General features: G+C 39.3%; 1 non-coding gene across 1 annotated transcript; it reads right to left on the bottom strand.

The window, feature by feature from the left end:
- Positions 1-2,766: 2,766 nt before the first annotated feature.
- Positions 2,767-2,874, bottom strand: LOC130953449 (small nucleolar RNA R71). Its single transcript, XR_009075619.1, has one exon. It is a non-coding gene; the product is annotated as a small nucleolar RNA R71 (small nucleolar RNA).
- Between the last annotated feature and the right edge of the window lie 18,692 nt (positions 2,875-21,566).

Raw genomic sequence — 21,566 nt, 5'->3', positions numbered from 1 at the left:
CATCCTGAAAAAGGCACCTTATGGAGGTCTACCAAGTCGGGGAGGGAATTAAACCACCCGACCTGCTGACCATCTAATCCACCAAGGAGGACGCCGAAGGGATAATACTTGGACACGATTACCCGGTCGTAATAACAATGATCTTGGCAAATGCCAACCTCCACAGAACTCTAATCGACCAGGGGAGTGATGACTTGCATCCTTTACCCTTTTTATCTATCTAAAATGACCATAAAAAGAACACATATTTATTGTTTCAATGCAATTTCATGAATCAAATGATAAATATTATGGTATATTACTTTGAAAAGGGTTTGTGTTGAATTTCAGGTAAAAAGAGCAACAAAAAGGGAAGAAAACAACAAGTAAATCTGGGCGTGTGAAGTGGGCGTGCCATTTAGAATAATTGCCATGAAAATAAGTCGGCGTGGCATGCCAGTACCAGGGCGGGGCACGCCAGAAATGAATTCCAGAGAGCAATGTTGAAGGCCACAAAGGGGGCGTGGCACACCATGCTGGGCGTGGCATGCCAAGTCCATCACACACCACGGGCGTGTCACTTGAAGAATTGGGCGTGGCACGCCAGTTCATCAATCAGAAAGGGACATCACTTGGGTGTGCCACTTGGTATCAAGGCGTGGCACGCCAGTTCAAGTTTCTAGAAAGGAAGTGAAGACATAAATACTTAGGCGTGCCACTTGGTGTCAAAGGCGTGGCACGCCAGGTATCATCCTCACTTGGGCGTGCCACTTTGGTCCCAGGCATGGCATGCCAACACTAAAGAAGAATAAGCACCAAAGCTGGGTGTACCACATAAGGTCGAAGGCGTGGCATGCCAACTCTCATTAGTTACCTGGGCGTGCCACTTGAATACTGGGCGTGGCACGCCAGCTATTGGAGTAAGGAAGAATGTTGGGCGTGGCACGTCACATACTGGGCATGGCATGCCAGTTGTGTTTTCCAGAGAAGTGAAGGAAGCATGCACAATGGGCGTGGCACGCCAGACCCTGGGCGTGGCACGCCAATTATGTTTTCCAGAAACATGAAGAAGCCTGTATCTCGGGTACTTTTCTCTAAGCTATGAGTAGCTAAACTCTCTCTCATTGGGAAAGGGAGCTCTGTTGTACTTGATGGATTAATGATAGTGAATTTCTTCTTTTCTTCATCTTCTCTTTGATTTGCTAGAAGGAATTTCGTTTTTCATGCTAATGTTCAATCATCTTGGGAAAGAGGTTGAATGCAAAATGGGTTTCATATGAACCTTGGAAAAGGAAACATGAAACCATGCTTGAAATTCCTTCTCACACTTGAGTAGAATCTAAGTTTTGGGATTGGATATGGTGACATATAATTCACCCATTATTTGGACCTATGATGATGTGTGGTATAATCAGGAACCAAGCATATCTCTCTTCATGAGCAATTAGGCCAAGGAATTGGCTAGTTATCAAGATTTGAGAGATTGAGTTACCAAGGGATTGGGACTTAATCAATCATGATTTCCAAGAGGTCAATGAGTTGCATGATTGAAGATGAGATAAACTGAATTTAATCCAAAGAGATCAACATCTCCTAATCCCAATGAATTCCCCTATTCTTATCTTCCACATTCTTTATAGCTTTCTTTTACATTCTGCTAATTCCCCATTCCCATTTACTATTCAGTCATTTATACTCCTGTTCTTTACATTCTTGCCATCTATACTTCTGCACTTTATTGCTTTCCTTTACTTTCATGTTCTTTATAATTCTGTAATTTTATTTTCAGTACTCAATACTCTCTACCTGATTAGCTTGACTAATTAACTCATTAGCTAACACTGCTCAATTGATCAATATCTGTGGATACGATCCTACTCCTTGTGGGTTATTACTTGACGATAATTTAGTGCACTTTCCAAAGAACGGATTCATTATATTATGTGGGTAGTGAAATCCAGTCATCAAGTTTTATGGCGCCGTTGCCGGGGATTGATTTGAATTGACAGTGATCAAGTGGATGAACAATTAGATTAAGCAATTATTTTATCTTTGTTAGTTCTTTTACTCCATTAGTTTTATTTTAATTTTTTTCAATGGTTATATACTGGCACTAACAAGAGCACACTAACTATTTGTTATTTTACATCAATTAGTTTGGCTTACCCACCCTTCTTCCTAAAGGTGTTAACATTCTTTCTTTCGTGAGCTTGTTTTGTGTATGGCAGGGAGATGGGGAGTTGACATCTCCTACGACTCTGAACCCGAAAGGACATTCTTAAGATTGAGAAGAGAAGCAGTGGCAAGAGGCAAAAGAGTGGTGGGTGAAGAAGAAGAAGAAAATCCAACCCAGACCATGGAAGGAGAAACACACAACCACCATGAAGAAGTTGTTGGCAACAATCATGCTCCACAAGAAATGAGGGTGCTAGGCTCCTACATAAACCCCAATCCTAGGAATTGTGGGAGTAGCATCGTGAGACCCAATATACATGCCAACAACTTTGAACTTAAGCCATAACTCATCACTCTAGTTCAGAATAATTATTCCTTTGGAGGAAATGCACAAGAGGATCCTAATCAACATTTGACTACATTTCTGAGGATTTGTGACACAGTAAAATCAAATGGTGTTTATCCGGACACTTACAAACTACTCTTGTTTTCCTTCTCTCTTAGGGACAAGGCATCAAAGTGGCTGGAATCATTTTCCAAGGAAAGCCTCACGACCTGGAAGATGTTGTTAACAAGTTCCTAGCAAGGTTTTACCCTCCATAGAGAATCAATAGACTAAGAGCTGAGGTCCAGACTTTTAGATAACAAGATGGGGAGACCCTCTATGAAGCCTGGGAGAGAAACAAAGATTTGTCAAGGAAATGTCCCCCAGATATGTTTAATGAGTGGGTGCAACTACACATCTTCTATGAGGGGCTGTCTTATGACTTTAAAAGGCTCTAGACCACTCCTCCAGAGGTTCCCTCAACAAAAAAAAAAAAAACCATTGAGGAGGCCATAGATATCATTGAAACTGTTACTGATAATGAGTACTTCTATGCCTCTGAAAGAACTCAAAAGAGAGGAGGAGTAATGGAACTCAATTCCATGGATGCCTTGCTAGCACAAGACAAAGTGATCACAGCTCAATTAGTAGCTTTAACCAAGCAAATAGAGAAGAATCAAGTCTCAGCTGTCCATGCTCAAGAACCTCCACAAGAGGAAGAGAACCCACCAACTGAAGGTGAATGGGAGTAAGCCAACTATGTGAACGATTTCTCTAGACCTCCATACAACTCAGGAGGAAGGAACCACCCAAATTTTGGGTGGGGGAACCAGCAAAACCACAATCAAGAACACAAGCCTTACCACTCTAACCAATACAATAACCACAACACCAACCATCAATCAAGCAGCAACAGACCCTACCACAACCCACAAAATGCACCCTATCAGTCCACCCAACAACAATACAACAACCACCCTCAAGATACCTCACCCCCATTTACACAACCAAGTGACCTCAACAGCAATCTTGTAAGATTAGAAGCTACTATGGCACAACTAACAGGGACTATCTCCACAATATCAGAAAGACAAATACAAGCTGACAAGAAGATGGATGAAATCCAAGAGGAAGTCAGATCCAACATAAGGAATCAAGGTGCAGCAATCTCGAAATTGGAAGCACAACTAGGAAGCCTGTCTAAGTAGATACCAATGGCCACACATACATTCCTCAGTGACACCATGGCCAACCCAAGAGGGGAGTGTGGTGCACGAAATTGTGATCATCAATGGCGCCATCAACATAATACGCTCAATTGCAATCTCAACTCTTTATCACAACTTCGCACAACTAACCAGTAAGTGCACTGGGTCGTCCAAGTAATAAACCTTACGTGAGTAAGGGTCGATCCCACGGAGATTGTTGGTATAAAGCAAGCTATGGTCATCTTGTAAATCTCAGTCAGGCGGATAATAAATGATTATGGAGTTTTCAAATAATAATAATAAATAAAACGAAAATAAAGATAGAAATACTTATGTAAATCATTGGTGGGAATTTCAGATAGGCGTATGAAGATGCTGTGCTTCTTCTGACTCTCTGCTTTCCTACTGCCTTCATCCAATCCTTCTTACTCCTTTCCATAGCAAGCTGTATGTAGGGCATCACCGTTGTCAATGGCTACATCTCATCTTCTCAGTGAAAATGGTCCAAATGCTTTGTCATAGCATGGCTAATCATCTGTCAGTTTTTGATCATATCGGAATAGAATCCATTGATTCTTTTGCGTTTGTCATCACGCCCAACAATCGCGAGTTTGAAACTCGTCACAGTCATTCAATCCCTGAATCTTACTCGGAATACAACAGACAAGGTTTAGACTTTCCGGATTCTCATGAATGCCGCCACCAATTCTAGCTTATACCACGAAGATTCTGATTAAGGAATCCAAGAGATATGCACCCGGTCTAAGGTAGAACGGAAGTGGTTGTCAGTCACGCGTTCATAGGTGAGAATGATGATGAGTGTCACGAATCATCACATTCGTCATGTTGAAGTGCAACAAATATCTTAGAATAGGAATAAACTGAATTGAATAGAAAATAGTAGTAATTGCATTAAAACTCGAGGTACAGCAGAGCTCCATACCCTTAATCTATGGTGTGCAGAAACTCCACCGTTGAAAATACATAAGTGATGGTCCAGGCATGGCTAAATGGCCAGCCCCCATGGTCTAAGAAATAAATGTCCAAAGATGTGGTCAAAGATCGAATGGTCAAAATGCCACTAGTACAATAGTAAAAAGTTCTATTTATACTAAAACTAGCTACTAGGGTTTACAGAAGTAAGTAATTGATGCAGAAATCCACTTCCGGGGCCCACTTGGTGTGTGCTTGGGCTGAGCTTGAGCTTTACACGTGCAAAGTCTTCTTTTGGAGTTGAACGTCAAGTTGTAACGTGTTTTTGGCGTTCAACTCTGGTTCGTGACGTGTTTCTGGCGTTTGACTCCAGAATGCAGCGTGGAACTGGTGTTGAGCGCCAGTTTGTGCCATCTAATCACGAATAAAGTATAGACTATTATATATTGATGGAAAGCTCTGGATGTCTACTTTCCAACGCCGTTGAGATTGTGCCATTTGGATTTCTGTAGCTCCAGAAAATCTATTTCGAGTGCAGGGAGGTCAGAATCCAACAGCATTAGCAGTCCTTTGATAGTCTTTTATCAGAGTTTTGCTCATGTCCCTCAATTTTAGCCACAAAATACCTGAAATCACAGAAAAATACATAAACTCATAGTAAAGTCCAGAAATGTAAATTTAGCATAAAAACTAATGAAACATCCCTAAAAGTAGTTAGATGCTACTAAAAACTATCTAAAAACAATGCCAAAAAGCGTATAAATTATCCGCTCATCACAACACCAAACTTAAATTGTTGCTTGTCCCCATGCAACTGAAAATAAATTAGGATAAAAAGAAGAGAATATACTATAAATCTCAGAATATCAATGAATATTAGTTCTAATTAGATGAGCGGGACTTGTAACTTTTTGCTTCTGAATAGTTTTGGCATCTCACTTTATCCGTTGAAGTTTAGAATGATTGGCATCTATGGGAACTTAGAATTTCAGATAGTGTTATTGATTCTCCTAGTTATGTATGTTGATTCTTGAACACAGCTACTTTTATGAGTCTTGGCCGTGGCCCTAAGCATTTTGTTTTCCAGTATTACCACCGGATACATAAATGCCACAGACACATGACTGGGTGAACCTTTTCAGATCGTGACTCAGCTTTGCTAAAGTTCCCAGTTAGAGGTGTCCAGAGCTCTTAAGCACACTCTTTTTGCTTTGGATCACGACTTTAACCACTCAGTCTCAAGCTTTTCACTTGGACCTGCATGCCACAAGCACATGGTTAGGGACAGCTTGATTTAGCCGCTTAGGCCTGGATTTTATTTCCTTGGGCCCTCCTATCCATTGATACTCAAAGCCTTGGATCCTTTTTACCCTAGCCTTTTGGTTTTAAGGGCTATTGGTTTTTTCTTTTTGCTTTTTCTTTTTCTTTTATTTTCGCCAAATTTTTTTTCGCAAGCTTTTGCTATTCACTGCTTTTTCTTGCTTCAAGAATCAATCTCATGATTTTTTAGATTGTCAATAACATTTCTCTTTGTTCATCATTCTTTCAAGAGCCAACAATTTTAACATTCATAAACAACAAGATAAAAAATATGCACTGTTCAAGCATTAATTCAGAAAACAAAAAGTATTGTCACCACATTAATATAATTAAACTAAATTCAAGGATAAATTCAAAACTCATGTACTTCTTGTTCTTATTGTATTAAAACATTTTTTTCAATTAAGAGAGGTGAAGGATTTATAGAATTATTCATAGCCTTAAGACATAGTTACTAAATACTAATGATCATTGATGACATGTCACCATGTCATGTTTTTCTATGCTTTTTCATACAAGAAATTTATGATTAATGCTTAAATATTGCATTCTTTGGTGCTTAAATGGTACATTTCTTTGATCTTTTGATTTGATAAACTTTGTAGGAAATAAGAAGAAAAAGAAGCAAAAAGAGCACAAAATAAGCTAAAAAGAAGAAAAGAGGAATTTTGGGCACACTTTGAAGTTGGAGCACACTTTGGAGGCTTAGGCCACGCTTCTAAAAGCGTGACCCATGACCAAATCAAGGAAGAAAAGCATGGCCCAAAGGAAGAAAAGCGTGGCTCAAAACAAGGAGGAAGAGAGGACAAAAACTTTTGGGTGAAAAGTTAGCCTCAAAGTTAGACCCCTAACTTGGAGGCTAACGTGAGAATTGGAAAATCACCCAGGGCTACTCCACGTTTGCGCCAACGTTAGCCTCCTAACTTGGAGGCTAACGTTGGCATGAAAAATTTGTCCCAGGGGCTACTCACGTTTGCGCCAACGTTAGCCCCCTAACTTTTGGGCTAACGTTGGCGCCACACACCACAACAGCTTGAAGGGGTATACTTCCAACAAGAATAACATGAGCTACAGAGCTCCAAATGAGGTGATTCAAGAATCATTGGAAAGTAGGAATCAAGAGCTTTCCAAGCATATATGGCACTGCATGGTGGACACTAAAATTGAGGGTGAAAACTGCCCCGCAATGTGCATAAACGAACATGGTGGCAACCTGCAGTGAGGCCAACTGACCTCTGCACCTTCAACGGAGTATAACTCGAGCTGTAGAGCTCCAATTGATGCGCTTCCAACGGCAATGGAAAGTGGACATTCAGAGCTTTCCAACAATGTATAATAGTATGGGGTGGACAATACGTTTGAGCCTCCAGAACTGGCGTTTTCGCCAACGTTTGAGGCAAACTTTACCTCAAACGCTGCACACCAAAGCCAGCAACCATGCCCTCTTCAAATGATCATAACTTGAGTTGTAGATGTCCAATTGAAGTGATTCCAAGTGGGTTAGAAAGCTGACATTTAGAGCTTTCCAACCATATATGATAGTCTATATTGGGCATAAAATTGGCAACATGACAAGAGGACAAAGTTGGCGCCATAAATGTGCACAAGGCAAGGCCAACGTTAGGGTCAAAGTTAGACCCCTAACGTTGGCACCAACGTGAGTAGCAGCAAAATGATGCTAGCTGCTATGAAAAGTTGGGGTCAAAGTTAGACCCCTAACTTTGACTCAAACTTTTACTCCAACTTTTGCAAATTCAAACCCGGTTCACTTCGGTTCCTCCTCAAACTCCAAGAGCAATCAACCAAGGCCTTTATCAACCCAATTCCCTCAAGAGCAAGGGCCCATGATCATCACTCAAAGGCACAAGAAATAGATAAAATAGGAATTTCATTTAATTGTAATTTGTTTTTAATTTCATTTTCATTTCCATTTTGTAAAGCCTATATAAGGCATCATTTTCATATTTGTAAGGGAGGCTGGCTCCACTAGGGAGCACTAGGAGTAGTAGTAGAGAGCTCTCTCTTTAATTTGTTTTTGAGTCTTGGGTTGGAGAATTGAAGGAATTCTGTTTCAATCTCATTCTAAGATCTCTCTGCTTTATTTACTGCACACTTGAATTTCAGTTTCGGTTAATTGCTTCTTCATCTACTTCTTCTGCACTTTACATTTCTCTAATTTCTTTGCAATTGCTCTTGTTGGATCTAGGAAGGCATTGAGATCTAGACTTGGTTATCTAGTCTCTTGGATCCTGAGATCTGAATTCTAATTTTTCGTTCTCTGTTTAATGCTTTTCATGTTTATTTACGTTTCTATTTTTTTGATCAGATTCAATCAAGTCATATTCCAATCTTCTAATTGTTGCAATTTACTTTTCCTTGTCTAAATTCTGCAAATCCAATTCCCAATTCCCTTTACAATTTCATGCAATTTATAATTCTTGCAATTTAAGATTCTTGCAATTTACATTTCTTGTCATTTAAGCTTCTGTCCATTTAAGTTCCTGTCCAATTTAGCTTCTGCACTTTTAATTCTTGCAATTTACTTACTGTCGGTCACTCTTCACACAATTCACCAATGTTAGCTTGACTAAACTAATCACCCACTAAAGTTGCTTGATCCATCAATCCCTGTGGGATCGACCTCACTCCCGTGAGTTTTTATTACTTGATGCGACCCGGTGCACTTGCCGGTTCGATTTGTGTGTTGGAAATTCGTTTTCCGCAAAAACACATCAAGTTTTTGGCGCCGTTGCTGGGGATTGATTAGATTGACAATGATTAAGTGAGGTGGTTATTTAGATCAAGCACTTTTTCTTAATTTTTGACTAACCCATTAACTGTTTGAATTTTTGCTTAAACTAACTAAAACTTCAATTTAGCAGTAGATTGAAGTATTATTGGTGTGTACATTTCTTATGATATGCTTGCATGTCAGGTACACGAAGAACCACACTAAATCTTCATGAACAAGATGAGAGGACCCTCAGGAGGTTAAGGAGAGCTGAAAGAGGAAAAAATATTGTTGGAGAAGAGGAATCAGAAGAAGAATTTCATGAGATGGAGGAACATTCAACTAATCCACCAGGTGGAGCAGACAACAACAATGGCAACCCACCTCAGAGGAGAGTTTTGGCTTCTTATACCTTTGCCAATCCTAGACATTGTGGAAGCAGCATCTTGGCTCCAAATGTCAATGCAAACAATTTTGAACTTAAGCCACAACTCATCACTTTGGTTCAGAATAATTGCTCTTTTGGTGGAGGATCACTTGAAGACCCACATCAACACTTATCCACCTTCCTGAGGATATGCAACACTGTCAAAACTAATGGAGTACCTCCTGACAGCTACAAATTGATGCTATTCCCATTCTCTCTCAGGGACAAGGCCACACAATGGTTGGAATCATTTCCAAGAGACAGCATCAACAACTGGGATGACTTGGTAACCAAATTCCTTGCCAAGTTTTATCCACCACAGAGGGTTATAAGGTTGAAGGCCGAGGTACAAACATTCACACAAATGGAGAATGAACCCATCTATGAGGCATGGGAGAGGTACAAAGCTCTAGTCAGAAAATGCCCTTCTAACATGTTTAATGAATGCGAGAAGCTGCAAAACTTCTATGAAGGCTTAACACTGAAGTCTCAGGAATCCTTGGATCACTCAGCTGGAGGTTCCTTGCAACTCATGAAAACTGCAGAGGAGGCTCAAGAACTTATTGATATGGTGGCCAACAACCAATACTTCTTTGCTCATCATAGAAGTCGCCAACCATCACAGAGAAGAGGGGTAATGGAGCTAGAAGGAGTGGATTCAATCCTGGCTCAAAACAAACTAATGCAGCAACAAATTCAACAACAATTTGAGCAAATGACCAAGAGGATTGACAGCCTCCAAGTTGCAGCAGTCAACACTAGCCAACCATCATCCACATGGGGACAAAATGAAGACGTTCAAGAAGAGCAACAGCAAGAACAAGTTCAGTACATGCACTCTAATCCAAATGAAGTCTATGGTGATACATACAACCCCTCATGGAAGAATCACCCCAACCTCAGATGGGGAGATACTCACAACCAAAATCAACAACCATGGCAGAGAAACTCAAACCAAAACAACCCAAGACACAATCAAAATTTCAACCAGCAGCAAACAAACCAAAATACCTATAGAAAACCTCAAAACAATTACCCCAATCTCAACCAATACCAATCCACTAATCAAAATTCCTATCATCCACCAACCACAGCTCATAACCCACCACAAGCACCACCTGAACCCCAAAGAATCACCAACTTGGAAACCATGATAGAAAAAATGATGAAACTACAGGAAATGACAAACAAAAACCATGAAGCCTCCATAAAGAACCTAGAAAGGCAGATCGGGCAAATTTCCAAGCAAATGTCTGTTGAGAGACCTTCAAGCTCACTGCCTAGTGACACAATCCCAAATCCCAAGGAGGAGTGTAAGGCAATACAATTGAGAAGTGGGAGAATATTGATGAGCAACAATGACACTACAAAGAAACAAAAAGAGAGCATCAAAGAACCAACAGAGGATGAGAAGCAAACAAAAGCAGATCAAGCTAAGGAGCAAGTTGTGGTGCCAACCAAAAGTAATGAGAAACTCAAAGAACAGGAGAACCAGCCACATAGCTCAAAGGAAAAGACTCAAGGACAGCAGCAAATCGAAAAGAGCATCACACCTCCACTGCCATATCCTCAGAGATTCAACAAAGAGGTTAAGGACCAACATTTCCACAAATTCCTTGAGACCTTCAAGAAGCTGGAAATCAATATCCCTCTAGCTGAAGCACTTGAGCAAATGCCTTTATATGCCAAGTTCTTGAAGGACCTTATCAATAAGAAGAGAAGTTGGCTTGAGAAGGAAACCATATTACTGACCGAGGAATGCAGTGCTGTGATTCAGCGGGGTATTCCCCCAAAACTCAAGGATTCGGGGGGCTTTGTAGTGTCATGCACCATTGGAAAAACAATTCTCAACAAAGCTCTCTGTGACCTTGGTGCCAGCATCAATTTAATGCCTCTCTCAATGATGAGAAAACTTGATATAGAAGAGCTTAAACCCACCAGGATGTCATTAGTTATGGCTGACAGATCCATTAAGACACCCAATAGAATTGTGGAAAATCTGTTGGTGAAGATTGGGGAATTTATCTTCCCAGCAGATTTTGTAATTTTGGATACTGAAGAGGAAGGAAGTGACTCAATCATTTTGGGGAGGCCATTTTTACACACAGCAAGAGCCATCATCGATGTAGAAAAAGGAGAAATGGTCTTCAGGGTCCATAATGAACAAATGATCATAAATGTTTTCAAGTCAATGCAAAATAGCCCTGAGCAAGAGGATTATGTAAAAGTAGATATGATAGAGAGTTTGGTGGAAGAAATGCTGGAAGAAAGTTCTCAAGAGCAAGAAGGAGATCAAAATGCAATAGAAGAACAAGTAGCCGAGATCTTCATAAGCAAAGAGGTGAAACGAAGCAAGAAAGAAGAGGTGCAAAAGCAAGAACTGAAGCCATTACCCTCTCATCTCAAATATGCATTTCTTGGCACTTCAGAAAGCCTCCCAGTGATCATCAACTCGTCTTTGACAAAGAAAGAAGAAGGAGAGCTTCTTGATGTTCTCAGAACTCACAAGGATGCCTTAGGATGGACCATTGATGACCTGAAGGGCATCAGCCCCACAGTATGCATGCATAAGATTCTTTTGGAGGACAATTCCAAAGCAGTGATTCAACCTCAGAGAAGACTCAACCCTGCAATGAAGGAGGTCGTCCAGAAGGAAGTGATGAAATTATGGAATGCAGGAATCATATACCCTATTTCCGATAGCTCGTGGATAAGCCCAGTCCAAGTGGTACCAAAGAAAGGAGGGATGACAGTCATTATTAATGAGAAAAGTGAACTCATTCCGACTAGAACTGTGACAGGGTGGAGGATGTGTATTGACTATAGAAGGCTGAATGATGCCACACGCAAAGATCATTTCCCACTTCCTTTCATTGATCAAATGCTCGAAAGGTTGGCTGGCCTTGCTTATTATTGTTTCTTGGATGGATACTCTGGGTATAATCAGATAGTGGTGGACCCAAAGGACCAAGAAAAGACTTCATTCACATGCCCAGTTGGAGTTTTTGCTTATAGAAGAATGCCATTCGGATTGTGCAATGCCCCAGCTACTTTTCAAAGGTGTATGCTTTCCATTTTCTCAGATATGGTTGAAAAATTCTTAGAGGTTTTTATGGATGACTTCTCTGTCTTTGGTGATAGTTTCAATACTTGCTTAAACCATCTAACTCTTGTCTTGAAACGATGCCAAGAAACTAATTTGGTTTTGAACTGGGAGAAGTGCCATTTCATGGTACCTGAGGGGATTGTTCTTGGTCATAAAGTTTCAAGAAAAGGGATAGAGGTTGATAAGGCAAAGGTTGAGATAATAGAAAACTCCCTCCACCAACTAATGTGAAATCTGTTAGAAGTTTCTTGGGGCATGCAGGATTTTATAGAAGGTTTATCAAAGATTTTTCTAAAATAGCCAAACCTTTGAGCAACCTTTTGATGATTGATCAACCTTTTATTTTTGATAAAGAGTGCCAGCATGCTTTTGAAACTTTAAAACAGAAACTCACAACAGCACCAATTATCACACCTCCGGATTGGAATTTGCCATTTGAACTCATGTGTGATGCAAGTGAGATTGCCATTGGTGCTGTACTTGGACAGAAGAAGGGAAACTTGCATCATGTCATATATTATGCAAGTAAAGTATTGAATGAAGCTCAAAAAAATTACACTACAACAGAGAAGGAATTGTTGGCTGTAGTCTATGCATTTGATAAGTTTAGATCATACTTGATAGGATCTAAAATTGTGGTTTATACTGATCATGCTGCTCTCAAGTATTTGATGTCAAAACAGGATGCCAAACCAAGACTCATCAGGTGGATTCTACTCTTACAAGAATTTGACATTGAGGTAAGGGACAGGAAAGGCACCGAAAATCTAGTTGCTGATCATTTGTCAAGGCTGCCACCAGAAACAATCCAAAAGGCTTCATTACCTGTGAATGAAAGCTTCCCAGATGAACATCTTATGCTGATCCAACAAACACCATGGTTTGCTGATATAGCTAACTACAAAGTGGGAAGGAAGATACCTCAAGAATTCACTAAGCAACAAGTAAAGAAGCTGATCAATGAAGCAAGGAAGTTCTTGTGGGATGAACCTTATTTGTTCAAAAGATGTTCTGATGGAATAATTAGAAGATGTGTCCCTGAGAGTGAAATGCAAGATATATTATGGCATTGCCATGGCTCTACATACGGCGGACACTTTGGTCCAGAAAGAACAGCAGCAAAGATACTACAAAGTGGGTTCTATTGGCCAACCATCTTCAAAGATGCCAGGGAGTTTGTCCACCAATGTAATGAATGCCAAAGAGCAGGAGGATTAACAAAAAGGAATGAGATGCCACAGAACTTCATCTTGGAAGTAGAATTGTTTGATCTATGGGGCATTGATTTCATGGGACCCTTTCCCCCCTCTTATTCATTCAAATATATCTTGGTAGCAGTGGAATATGTTTCAAAATGGGTGGAAGCCATAGCCACAACTACCTGTGATGCACAAATTGTTCTTCAATTCCTAAAGAAGCACATCTTTACTAGATTTGGAGTACCCAAGGGTCTCATCAGTGATGGTGGTGGTCATTTCTGCAATAAACAAATGGAGAAACTTCTCCACAAATATGGAGTTATTCATAAGGTAGCCACACCATATCATCCTCAAACTAATGGACAAGCAGAATTAGCAAACAGGGAACTGAAGAAGATCCTAGAAAAGACAGTTGGTAGCACAAGAAAGGATTGGGCTAGGAAGTTGGAAGATGCACTTTGGGCATACCGAACAGCCTTCAAAACTCCCATTGGGAAATCCCCATTACAATTGCTATATGGCAAATCTTGTCATCTCCCTGTAGAGCTTGAGCACAAAGCCTTTTGGGCCACCAAACTTCTAAATCTGGATTCTGAAGCAGCAGGAGAAAAAAGATTGTTGCAGCTGAATGAGCTAGATGAGTTTAGGCTAGAAGCCTATGAAAATGCCAAGATATACAAGGAAAAAGCTAAAAGATGGCATGACAGGAAGATTTTGAAGAAAGAGTTCAAACCTGGACAACAAGTTCTCTTGTATAACTCACGGCTCAAGATATTCCCTGGCAAGCTTAAGTCTAAGTGGACAGGTCCATACTTGGTGACTAAGGTTTTTCCTTATGGGAGTATTGAATTGCTAGATGAAGCAACAAAGAATCAGTTTACAGCAAATGGCCATAGAGCAAAGCTGTACCTAGGGGGGCAATGGAACAAAGAAACAGAGATCCAGAGCCTAAACCCTCCTTGAAGCAAAAACAGAAGATGTCAAGCTAATGACAATAAAAGAGCGCTTGTTGGGAGGCAACCCAACCTGAGGTAGTTATCTTTTTCGTAGCATTTTCAATAAAAATGTTGAATAATTAGTATGCATTGCAAGGAGCTAAGTTTGGTGTTGCACACCAAAACAATTTGAGGGAGAATGAAAATTTCTAAGTTTGGTGTTCCACCAAAACTTCATTCAGAAACACATTCTAACTTCCTACACATTACTAGTTTCAAGCAATCAGACAAATTAATCAACTATATAATTGCTTTTTAGTCCTAACTCTATGACCTGTAGCAAGAACATAAGAATTTGCCCAGAGTCAAAATGACGAATCAGAGGAAGTAGCAAGGAATTTGGCATCATGATTCAAAATGGGCACAACAGAAGGATGAACAAAAGAGATGCAAACCAATAGGTTGTATATACACTTAACCTTTGCTATTGAGTAATATTTTGAGTATGTTCTGTTAAAGTGTCCTTTGGGTTCAGACAGAGTCAAATTTACCTTAAAATAAGTAAGCTAGTTTAAGTTGTGCTTGTGTGTTTACTTTCACTTGACTAAGAGCATGTTCTGTCCCCTGCATCTTTAAATCAATAAAAGAAATGTTTGATTGTGAAATGAGATAGTTCTCTGTTAGAAAGAAGTAGAATAATAGTAAGTGGTGGTATGTGTGTGATTGTATAAAAACTCACTTTTAGTGAATAAAGGGCCAGGATGTCTTTTTCTAAGAATAGAGTGATCTACTGTCTATGAATCTCAATAAGAAAATCCTTGGTTCAAAAGAAAAAAATAAAAAGAAAGAAAGAAAAGAGATAGCCAAAAGATGGCAGAATCAAAGAAAACAAAAAAGGAAACAAAGCTGGACACCAATAGCTTGAACCTTAAAAATATATGCCTGTGGTGTCTATGTATTAGGATCTGCTTGGACTACTAAGCTCTTTGGAGTGCTTCAACACTCGGTGACTTGGATTAACTAATCCGGGATCATCAACTGAAAATCCACTATCAAGAGCAACCTAACTACAAGGCATTTAGTAACCAAAAAGGTGCTGGGCATCAATGTTTAAAGGGAAAGGTGAGCCAAGTGTCCATGGTGAATAATGTGTCAAGTATAAAGAAAAGAAAATGAACTTGCTACACATGACACTCAAATAAAGCTTTGAACAAAGTAATAGCCAAGGATAAAGGAATAATGAGAGGTCATAGCAGTATGATACTTGAAGCTTGAAAGAGACTTTCTAAAGCCTAAGAATCAATAAGAAGTGAGTATGTGCATATCAACATAAAATCCCATGAACTATCAATAACATTCTGCTAGCATGAACATCTTTTTCCAATTCATTCTTTCTTCCTAATAATTCATTTCTTGCTTGGGGACAAGCAAGCTTTAAGTTTGGTGTTGTGATGACAAGTCATCCTAGCCTAGTTTCACTAGTCTTTTTCTTTTGTTTTCACTTGAATTATGCACTTTCTTGAGGCTTAAGCAAGCTAATTGAGGTAGATTTTCATGCATCCTTTGATTGAATCAACCATAGATGAATTAATGCAATTTCATGAGGTTTGATGCCATAATTGGTGCATATTAGGATAGAATGATCATCTCATGATTTCAAGCATAGCTTTGATGTGTTTGGTTGATTTATGATAGGTGAAGAATGCTTGGAAAAGGATTGAAGTGAGAAGGAATGGCTAGAAGCTAAGAGAAGACAATGAAACAAGTGAAATTGAACCAGGAAGAATGAAGTTGGAGTTGAAGTTAGCCCTCAAACGTTGGCACAAACTTTTGGACTTGAAGTTAGCCTCAACGTTAGCCCCCTAACTTGGAGGCTAACGTTGGAAGTTGAAAATCACTCCCAGGGCTAGCCAACGTTTGCGCCAACGTTAGCCCCCTAACTTGGAGGCTAACGTTGGCATGAAGATTTGCCCCCAGGGTGTGCCAACGTTTGCGCCAACGTTAGCCCCCTAACTTGGAGGCTAACGTTGGCATGAGAACTCTCCTCCAGGGCTGCCAACGTTTGCGCCAACGTTAGCCCCCTAACTTGGAGGCTAACGTTGGCGCCACAAGCATACAAAGCAAGGCCAACGTTAGGGTCAAAGTTAGCCCCCTAACGTTGGCACCAACGTGAGTGGCAGGAAGTGATGTTTGCTGATATGAAAAGTTGGCCTCAAAGTTAGACCCCTAACTTTGAGGCTAACTTTGAATCAAACTTTGCAAAACCCAAATCCGGTTCAATTGGTTCACTTGGGTTTCTCTCCAAACTTCAAGAGCAATCAACCAAGGCCTCTTTCAACCCAATTCCATTAAGAGAAAAGGCCCAACTCAAGGCTTGAAGATCAATTGAAGAAAGTGTATAAATAAGCTCAGATTCAAGTTAGTTGGAGAGCTTCCCTTTTGGAGAGTTTTTAGAGAGTTTTCTTTTCTGGGGAGCCTGAGTGATCTTTATTTCCTTAGTTTAATTGCTTTCAATTTCAATTACTCTTGTCTTGGATCTTGGGTTGGAGAATTGAAGGAATTCTGTTTCAATCTCACCTTAGACCTCTCTTTTGATTTTCACTGCAATTTAATTTTCAGTTCGGTTAATTGTTTCTTCATCTATTCTCTTCGCAATTTAAAATTCCTTTGCCATTGTTCTTGTTGGATCTAGGAAGGCATTGAGATCTAGACTCAGTTTTCTAGTCTCTGGGACCTGAGATCTAAATTTACCATTTCAATTTTCTGTTTCTTGCACTAATTGTTCAATTTACCTGTCTGTTTGAATTTAATTCAATCCCAATTCCCATTTACTCTTCTGATTGATGCAATTTAATTTTTCTTTGTTTAATTCCTGCAATTCCAAGTCCCAATCCCCTTTACATTTCAAGCCATTTACAATTCTTGCAATTTAAGATTTTGCAATTTACATTTCTTGCACTCTAAGTTTCTGCCATTTAATTTCTTGTTTCTTAAGATTCAGCACTTTAATTCTTGTTCTCTTTAAATTCATGCTAGTTTCCCATTCCCTTTACTTTCAATGCAATTTAAAATTCTGCAATTCATCAATCAACCAACCAAATCTTGATTCGCTTGACTAATTCAACCACTAAACTAAAATTGCTCAATCCTTCAATCCCTGTGGGATCGACCTCACTCCCGTGAGTTTTTTATTACTTGATGCGACCCGGTGCACTTGCCGGTTAGATTGGTGTTGTTTTGGGAGAGATTCTTGTCTCCACCAAAATAATCCCATCAAGTTTTTGTGTTTTTGCGGAAAACGAATTTCCAACACACAAATCCAACCGGCAACTGCACCGGGTCGCATCAAGTAATAAAAACTCACGGGAGTGAGGTCGATCCCACAGGGATTGATGGATCAAGCAACTTTAGTGGGTGATTAGTTTAGTCAAGCTAACATTGGTGAATTGTGTGAAGAGTGACCGACAGTAAGTAAATTGCAAGAATTAAAAGTGCAGAAGCTAAATTGGACAGGAACTTAAATGGACATAAGCTTAAATGACAAGAAATGTAAATTGCAAGAATCTTAAATTGCAAGAATTATAAATTGCATGAAATTGTAAAGGGAATTGGGAATTGGATTTGCAGAATTTAGACAAGGAAAAGTAAATTGCAACAATTAGAAGATTGGAATATGACTTGATTGAATCTGATCAAAAAAATAGAAACGTAAATAAACATGAAAAGCATTAAACAGAGAACGAAAAATTAGAATTCAGATCTCAGGATCCAAGAGACTAGATAACCAAGTCTAGATCTCAATGCCTTCCTAGATCCAACAAGAGCAATTGCAAAGAAATTAGAGAAATGTAAAGTGCAGAAGAAGTAGATGAAGAAGCAATTAACCGAAACTGAAATTCAAGTGTGCAGTAAATAAAGCAGAGAGATCTTAGAATGAGATTGAAACAGAATTCCTTCAATTCTCCAACCCAAGACTCAAAAACAAATTAAAGAGAGAGCTCTCTACTACTACTCCTAGTGCTCCCTAGTGGAGCCAGCCTCCCTTACAAATATGAAAATGATGCCTTATATAGGCTTTACAAAATGGAAATGAAAATGAAATTAAAAACAAATTACAATTAAATGAAATTCCTATTTTATCTATTTCTTGTGCCTTTGAGTGATGATCATGGGCCCTTGCTCTTGAGGGAATTGGGTTGATAAAGGCCTTGGTTGATTGCTCTTGGAGTTTGAGGAGGAACCGAAGTGAACCGGGTTTGAATTTGCAAAAGTTGGAGTAAAAGTTTGAGTCAAAGTTAGGGGTCTAACTTTGACCCCAACTTTTCATAGCAGCTAGCATCATTTTGCTGCTACTCACGTTGGTGCCAACGTTAGGGGTCTAACTTTGACCCTAACGTTGGCCTTGCCTTGTGCACATTTATGGCGCCAACTTTGTCCTCTTGTCATGTTGCCAATTTTATGCCCAATATAGACTATCATATATGGTTGGAAAGCTCTAAATGTCAGCTTTCTAACCCACTTGGAATCACTTCAATTGGACATCTACAACTCAAGTTATGATCATTTGAAGAGAGCATGGTTGCTGGCTTTGGTGTGCAGCGTTTGAGGTAAAGTTTGCCTCAAACGTTGGCGAAAACGCCAGTTCTGGAGGCTCAAACGTATTGTCCACCCCATACTATTATACATTTTTGGAAAGCCCTGAATGTCCACTTTCCATTGCCGTTGGAAGCGCATCAATTGGAGCTCTACAGCTCGAGTTATACTCCGTTGAAGGTGCAGAGGTCAGTTGGCCTCACTGCAGGTTGCCACCATGTTCGTTTATGCACATTGCGGGGCAGTTTTCACCCTCAATTTTAGTGTCCACCATGCAGTGCCATATATGCTTGGAAAGATCTTGATTCCTACTTTCCAATGCTTCTTGAATCACCTCATTTGGAGCTCTGTAGCTCAAGTTATTCTTGTTGGAAGTATACCCCTTCAAGCTGTTGTGGTGTGTGGCGCCAACGTTAGCCCAAAAGTTAGGGGGCTAACGTTGGCGCAAACGTGAGTAGCCCCTGGGACAAATTTTTCATGCCAACGTTAGCCTCCAAGTTAGGGGGCTAACGTTGGCGCAAATGTGGAGTAGCCCTGGGTGATTTTCCAATTCTCACGTTAGCCTCCAAGTTAGGGGTCTAACTTTGAGGCTAACTTTTCACCCAAAAGTTTTTGTCCTCTCTTCCTCCTTGTTTTGAGCCACGCTTTTCTTCCTTTGGGCCATGCTTTTCTTCCTTGATTTGGTCATGGGTCACGCTTTTAGAAGCGTGGCCTAAGCCTCCAAAGTGTGCTCCAACTTCAAAGTGTGCCCAAAATTCCTCTTTTCTTCTTTTTAGCTTATTTTGTGCTCTTTTTGCTTCTTTTTCTTCTTATTTCCTACAAAGTTTATCAAATCAAAAGATCAAAGAAATGTACCATTTAAGCACCAAAGAATGCAATATTTAAGCATTAATCATAAATTTCTTGTATGAAAAAGCATAGAAAAACATGACATGGTGACATGTCATCACAACACCAAACTTAAACCTTGCTTGTCCCCAAGCAAGAAAAGAATCATGCAATAAAGATTGACAATCCAAGGCAAGAAGGGTAGCAACTCAATGTTCATGGTAAGCTAGTTTTCTAAGCATGCTACAATCACAAAAGAAATATAAATGATTGATGCTTCCATCTAGCTCAATTTATGAGATCTTTCTCTTATATTTCTTCCTTGAAACAAGCTTTTGATTTTCTTTTTAGCTTCTCCTTTTGGGTGTTTTGCCCCATGAGTTGATAACAAAGCTACGACTTCTAAATGCTTTGTTTTCAAGTATTACCACTTGATACATAAGCACCACAAGCATTTGATTAGAGGACTTCATTAAGCTCATTTTTTTTCTTTTCTTTTCTTGACTCTCTAATCATTGATGCTCAGAGCCTTGAGCTTTGAGGGAGTGCTTTTGCACTTTGAGCCTAGCCTTGACTTCTAAGTGTTTTGTTTCCAAGCATTTGGCTTGATACATAAACACCACAAGCACTTAACAAATAAATTGCCATTGGTACTCAGAGCCTTCAGCTTTCTCATTCTTTCCCTTTTTCTTTTCTTGCTTTAATTGTATTTGCTTCTTCAAGGTTTTCATGATTTTCAAAAGATTTCACAAAATGTCCTAGATGAAAACTTCAATTAAATAAAATCCAATGCAATTAAGCAACAACCAAACATACTAGCTTTCCAATACTTTTATGCACATGCTAAAATCTTCTTTAATGCCTTGTTTGTTTATGATCATGATACTTTGTTGCTTTTGAATTCACAAAACTCAAGTTGGTAATCATAATGACATAGCACCATGTTTCAATTTAGAAATTAAACTATGCCTTTTCATACACACATGCATACAGAGAAGGTAAAGACAATCATGCAGTTTATAGTGCTTGAAACAAATGAGAGGAAAAGGAACTTTACAACCTTGTAGTTCATCTTTTCTATTGTTGTCATTTTCCTCTCATTCTCCTCCTTCCCATACCAAACACAGAATGCTTGCTCATCCTCAAGCAACTATTAGAACCGTGGCTATGGGGCTAAGATGGATCATGAATGTCTTACACAAGAAATGTTAGTAGTACATGTGTTTCAAGCAAGCAAAATTAAAGATAATAATCAAGGCACAAGAGACAGAGACATTGTGATTGCAAGCTTAAGAAGGTGAGCATAATACTTTGCATAAAGAATAAGTGGCACACCAAACTTAGTGTGACACTTTCACTTGGAATCAATGCAAGTATCCAGTAAAGATTTGAAGCAAATTGTGTTGCATAGCAACACCAAACTTAAAATGCAACCATATGTCAATTTATTTGAATTAAAACTAAACAAGAGAAACTGTTATTTGTTGAATACAATCACCAAACCAAGATTTGCCACGAATAAAGCTCTCTTGGTAATGTATTAACAAACACAGTAACTAAGCAAACTAAAATAAAAGCAATTAAAAACTGAAGAAAAAAAAATGACTAAAGAAAGCAGAATGAAAAAGTGTCAAATTAAAAGAGACAAATAAAACTGCAGAGGCATTATGATTATGCAGACAAGTAGTGTTGCTTGAATAAATTGCATAGAAAATAAGTGGCACACTAAACTTAGAATCTTGGTGTGTCACTTTCATTTTTGATTTGATGCAATCATCCAAAAAAAAAATTGAGAACAATTTGTTGC

This window comes from Arachis stenosperma, chromosome 9, assembly GCF_014773155.1.
Source record: "Arachis stenosperma cultivar V10309 chromosome 9, arast.V10309.gnm1.PFL2, whole genome shotgun sequence".
Taxonomy (NCBI): Eukaryota; Viridiplantae; Streptophyta; class Magnoliopsida; order Fabales; family Fabaceae; genus Arachis; species Arachis stenosperma.
The sequence above is the reverse complement of the archived record's forward strand: the minus strand, read 5'-3'. Positions and strand labels throughout refer to the sequence as shown.